Genomic DNA, 6,448 nt, shown 5'->3' on the forward strand with positions numbered 1-6,448 from the left:
ATATATCAGTTAGGCTTCAAGTGCGTACTTGTTAGTTAAACCTACGTATAAATTGTGACACTAAATATGACTAGTAAGTAGTACAGTAGCAGTACTAGTATATGTCGGTCAAATTATTCATCATGTCCACACATGATTGACGTGATAACACGCTGCGCGTGAGGTGACACAAGAATCCCAGTGGCGTGTTCGGGTATTCTGGACTTCAGATTTGGAGTACCACTTATCTGTCGAAATCTTTCATCATTCACTTAAAACAGTCGATTGATCATACATTGAGTACCATATAACTGGAATTACCGATGCAAGTCGAAGAAGGATTGGCCGGTGCTGCCGGCTGGCGTCAAGTTCGATCCCACGGATCAGGAGCTGATCGAGCACCTTGAGGCCAAAGTGAGTGCTGACAGCGCGAGATTTCAGTCTCTCATTGATTTGTTCGTACCAACCATCGACAGCGAGCACGGCATATGCTACACCCAACCTGAGAAACTTCCAGGTAAGACACCGATCGGCGCCGTCTACTTGCACAAACATATTCCTTTGTTTATAGCTCTATTTTTCTTTTTAGACGCAGACCTGGTGAAGCAATTACAATTTGACAGTTAATAAAAAGTGAAACAAGTGACTGCAACATGCCAAAGATGTTATGAAAATGCCAACTAGGTACACTAAAACCTATATTCCACAATACTGCAGGTATCACACTGAGTGGCCTAAGGAAGCATTTCTTCCAGCGCAATTCCAGGGCGTTCAAAAGGGGCACGTGGACGCGTCACAAGATACAGTCGGAGTGCGGCATGCACGCGATGTGGCACAACACCGGCAATACCTTGCCGGTGATGGTCAACGGCCGGCAGACGGACAGCAAAAAAGGTTCTGGTGCTGCACACCAACAAGAACTTCGACCAGCAGAGGACCAACTGGGTGATGCACCAGTACCACCTCGGGCATCTGGAGCAAGAGAAGGAGCGGGAGCTGGTCCTCTGCAAGATTTTCTACCAGACGAACACTAGGGCCAGGAGTAAAAAGATTATAAGTTAGTATGGTATTAGTAGTTGTACTACCTTGTCGTCCGCAAGTTGGTATTGTTGTTAACGATCTTTTGGTATGAACTTGCATTTGCTTTCAACCATCATGCCGAGGGTCGACGTGGATATAAAGCTGAATCATTTGTTTCGAAACGAATTTTCAGGCACCTGGTTTTTATTTGATGGGTAGCATAAGCACCCGCCGTTCGAATTCCTAGTTCTCCAATTTTTTCAAAACAAGTGCATGCACTTATTATCACGATAAAAAAAATATCCGTGCTGCATCCCAGTTATCAGTCTGTACTTGCAGAATTCTCTCGTTTATTGAGCACGTATATTGTTTTTTCAGGTCGAGCAAGTTTCAACTGGGCTGTAGACTGCCTAGGGTTGGTTTTGTTTTTAACAGGCCCAGCCCATGACGACAACGGGGCACAAAGATTCAGCAGGTATCTACTAGCCTCTGGCCCGCCAGCGTTAGTTATATTTTGTCTTACAACATCCGCAGGCAGTTTTTTTTACTGAATCAAACACACAGCCCAGTTCTATTTTCCTCTTGAAACGCATGTCCTACATCCGTTTTCTAATCTCTACCTATAGCTTTACTAGTTCATATACACGTATCATTATATTGGAAACACATAAAATTCCCTTTTCATATTTATATCCTTATTTTTGTTGTTTTTTCCCACCCAGCGCTGATTTTTTTACCACTGGTTTTCCCTTAAACCAACTCAATTGTCCCACGTCTTATTTGCTTACAAAAACAAAACGATTTTTTTGGCAAATCAATAAGTTCTTAAAAAATGTTTATCATTTCGGGATTACAACAGTTCGGACTCCACCGAAATATGCAAAATAAGGTTGAACTTTTTGACCGTGGTCCTAGGCAGAAAATGGGCTGTAATAAATTACTTAAGAATTAGCAAATGGGCTGTAAATTATAAAAAATAGCAAATGGGCTTTATGTTGTCTGCCACGGATTTGGAGGCTGACTTGTGGGCCTACTAAGTTCATGCGTACACAAGGTTTCTCAAAACAGAAACTTAGTCAACAATTGACTCTACCAGCGTCACACCGTTAGATGTCAATCTAACGGCAATCGTGCTTCTTGAGTCTCTGATCTTCCTGCCCCAGCCGCCCAAACCAGCGCCGTCGAAACTGCCTGCTCCTGCCTCCCGTGGCCGGCAGTGCTGCCGGGCAAGCCTCACGGCCCTATCATACTCGCATCCCTGGCCTGTCTATCCCTCTACTCACCCACACCTCCTGTTATTTTCCGGCGACGGCAGCCGAACCAGTCAACCCTTGTACTCTCCACCGCGTGGGCAGCCACTGCCATGTCTTCCCCGGCTCCGTGTCGTTCCCTTCGTAGGCCTCGCCGTCGTCCACCGCCCTGGTGCTCTCGGCGTGGCGTGGTCAACGATGTCCATCCAACGGCCGTAGTGCTTCTTCAACCTCTGGACTTCTTGCCCCAGCCGCCCAAAGCAGCGCCGGTCGTGCCGCATGCTCCTGCCTCCCGTGGCCGGCTGTGCTGCCACGAAGGCCTCACCGTCCCCATACTACTCCCACCGCTGGCCAGGCCATCCCTCCACTCACCCACTCCCCCTGTTATTCTGCGGCGACGGCAGCCACACACCGCAGCTGAACCAGTGAACCCTCGTACTCCTCTCCGCGTGGGCATCCACTGCCGCGTCTTCCCCGGCTCCGCGTCGTCCCCTTCCTAGGCCTCGCCGTCGTCCACCGCCGTGGTGCTCTCGGCGCGGCGTGGTCAATGTGGTCAACGACCGACTTCCATCGGAAGAGTACTGTACGTGGAGAGGCTGACAGCTGGGTCCACGGCAGCCGCAAGGAGGTGCCTCCTTATTACGCGCAAAATAATTATTCCTCCACCTGACAGCAGGGACCCACCGGATGGGCCACCAGTATTTCACGGAAAAAAGTTTCCCCTCTGACTGCTGGGACCCACCGGACGGGCCACCATATTTCGCGGAAAAAACGTTTGCCCCTGACTGTTGGGACCCACCGGACGGACCACCGTATTTCGCAAAAAAACGTTCCCCCCGCTGTCAGCTCGGACCCACCGGAAGTGCCTCCTTATTACGCACAGAAAAATGAATACTCCCCCTGCTAGCTGGGACCCACCATGGTGGGAGGCTGACTTGTGGGCCTACTAAGTTGACGGGGACGGAGGGCTTTGTCAACTTAGTCAATATGAACGATTCTAGCTCCAGTGACCGTACGATGTCCATCCAACGGCCGTAGTGCTTCTTCAACCTCTGGTCTTGTTGCTCCAACCGCCCAAAGCAGCGCCGGTCGTGCCGCATGCTCCTGCCTCCCGTGGCCGGCTATGCTGCCGCGGAGGCCTCACCGCCCCCTACTATTTCCACCGCTGGCCAGGCCCTGCGGCGACGGCAGCCTCACACCGCAGTCGAACCAGTGAACCCTCGTACTCCTCTCCGCGCGGGCTTCCACTGCCGCGTCTTCCCCGGCTCCGCGTCGTCCCCTTCCTAGGCCTCGCCATCGTCCACCGCCGTGGTGCTCTCCGCGCGGCGTGGTCAACGTGGTCAAGGAACGACTTCCATCGGAAGAGTACTGTACGTGGAGAGGCTGACAGCTGGGTCCACGGCCACAGCCCAGTTTTTTTGTGATTTGCCAAGTAAGTCGCTTTGTCAGGCCTGTTGGGCTGCAAATCTTTCAAGACGAGGAGAGCTTTCATTCGGCTGGCCGAGAAAATGGCCCATCAGTAATGAGAAATGGGCTGTACATTTTTAAAACACATCAAACCGGCAATTGGTTTGAAATATCTTTTTTTTCATTTCGAGATTTTAAATTACATTAATTTTTATGTGTGGAGAATTTAATGGATTTTATATTGATATACATTTATTTTTAAAATCAGTTTGAATGTGAGTCGAAATTTCGGGATTAAAAACAGTTCGGACCGCACCGAAATGTGCAAAATTTCGTATAATTTTTTAACCGTGGCCACAATATGGGCTGTAACAAAAAGAATATGGGCTCCAAAAAAACCTTAATAATTAGCAAATGGGCTGTAAATTATTAGAAATAATGGCAGATGGGATGTATGCTGTTTTCCACAGATTTGAGGCTTTCCTAAAAAAAGATTGACGCACAAGTAGTGACTGTTGGATGGCCATCCAACGGCCGTCGTGCTTCTTCAATCTCTGCTCTTCCTGCTCCAGCCGCTCAAGCAAGCGCCGGCGGGACTGCCTGCTCCCTCCTCCCCGCGGCCGGCTCTGCTGCCGCGCAGGCCTCACCGCCCCACCGTACTCCAATCGCTGGCCTAGACATCCCTCTACTCACCCACACATGCTGTTATTCTCCGGCGACGACAGACGAACCAGTAAACCCTCGTACAGTCGTACTCCCCTCCGCATGGGAAACAACTGCCGAGTCTTCACTGCCTCCGTGTCGTTCCCTTCCTAGGCCTCGCCGTCGTCCACCGCCCTGGTGCTCTCGGCGCGGCCTGGTCAACGTGGTCATCGACCGACATGCATCTGAAGTGGACTGTACGTGGAGAGGCCACAGCTGGGTCCACAGCCGCACGCAAAGAAATGCCTCCTTATTACACGCAAAATAATGATTCCTCCACCTGACATCAGGGACCCACCGAAAGGGCCTCTGTATTTCGTGAAAAAAACGTTACCGCCGCTGACAGCTCGGACCCACCAGCTATATCTTCGCACGCAAGGAAGTGCCTCCTTATTACGCACAAAAAAAATGAATACTCCCCCTGTTAGCTGGGACCCAGTATAGTGGCAGGCTGACTTGTGGGCCTACTAAGTTGACGGGGACGGAGGGCTTTGTCAACTTAGTCAATATGCACGATTCTAGCTCCAGTGACCGTACGATATCCATCCAACGGCCGTAGTGCTTCTTCAACCTCTGGTCTTCTTGCTCCAGCCGCCCAAACCAGCGTCGGTCGTGCCTCGTGCTCCTGCCTCCCGTGGCGGGCTGCGATGTGGCGGAGGCCTCACCGCCCCCTACTACTCCCACCGCTGGCCAGGCCATCCCTCTACTCACCCACACCCCCTGCTATTCTGCGGCGACGGCAGCCTCACACCGCAGCGAACCAGTGAACCCTTGTACTCCTCTACGCGTGGGCATCCACTGCCGCGTCTTCCCCGGCTCCGCGTCGTCCCCTTCCTAGGCCTCGCCGTCGTCCACCGCCCTGGTGCTCTCGGTGCGGCGTGGTCAAGGAATGGCTTCCATCGGACGTGGACTGTACGTGGAGAGGCTGACAACTGGGTCCACGGCCGCAGCAAGGAAGTGCCTCCTTATTACGTGCAAAATAATTATTCCTCCACCTGACAGCAGGGATCCATCGGACGGGCCACCGTATTTCATGAAAAAACGTTTCCCCCCTGACTGCTGGGACCCAACAGCTACACCTTCGCACGCAAGGAAGTGCGTCCGGGCAAAAAAAAACGATTCGCCCCCTGACTGCTGGGACCCACCAGCTACATCTTCGCACGCAAGGAAGTCCCTGACAGTCGGGACCCACCTCGTCAAAGCGTACGTAGCATTGTCATTTTGGTCACGAACGTGTACGTACATATATAATGGTGGATGTAGAGGCGCGCACGTGTCGTAGTAGAGGCACGTACATGTCGTAGTAGAGGCGCGCACGTAGCACGTACACGTACGTATAGCGGCCAGGGTGCAAGAAAGAAAATACGGCCATGTATGTGTACATACGGGCGGGGTCTCGAACGCCTACTCGCGCATACGTACGGCCAGGGCTCGTGTACATGGCTGGGTCGGAACGGAGAAACAGCGTCGTCATCGTGTTCATGGGGAGGCAACGAAATGCGTCGTGTTCATGGGGAGGCAACGGAATGCGTCGTGTTCATCGGTAGGCAACGGAACGCGTGGGAGCCAACCGGCTGGGTCGGAACGGAATGCGTGGTCGTGTTCATCGGGAGGGCTTGGACGGAATAGGCGATGGAAACGAGGTCTGGCGTACCGCAGAACGGAGGAAACGGCCTTGTGTTCGACCGGCCACGTTCGAAACGGGATCCTGTTCATCGAGAGGGGTCTGGCGTACCGCAAAACGGACGAAACGGACCTCCTACGGTCGAAACGGGGGTCCTGTTGATCGCGAGGGGTGTGGCGTACCGCAAAACGGAGGAAACGGACTTGTGTTGGAGCGCTACGGTCGAAACGGGGGTCCTGTTGATCGGGAGGGGTGTGGCGTACCGCAAAATGGGACTCCACGGGATACTGTTCATCTCCACCATCGACCTCCTCCTGCCTCCACGGGCTACCGTCGACCTCCTCCAGCCTCCACGGGCTCCTGTTCATCCAGCCTCCACCGCACGCTACTCCACCGGCTACTGTTCAACCACCCCTCCACGGGCACCCCACCAGCGTCTACTGTTCATCCAGCCCTCCACACCACG

This window comes from Triticum aestivum, chromosome 7D, assembly GCF_018294505.1.
Source record: "Triticum aestivum cultivar Chinese Spring chromosome 7D, IWGSC CS RefSeq v2.1, whole genome shotgun sequence".
Classification (NCBI taxonomy): Eukaryota; Viridiplantae; Streptophyta; class Magnoliopsida; order Poales; family Poaceae; genus Triticum; species Triticum aestivum.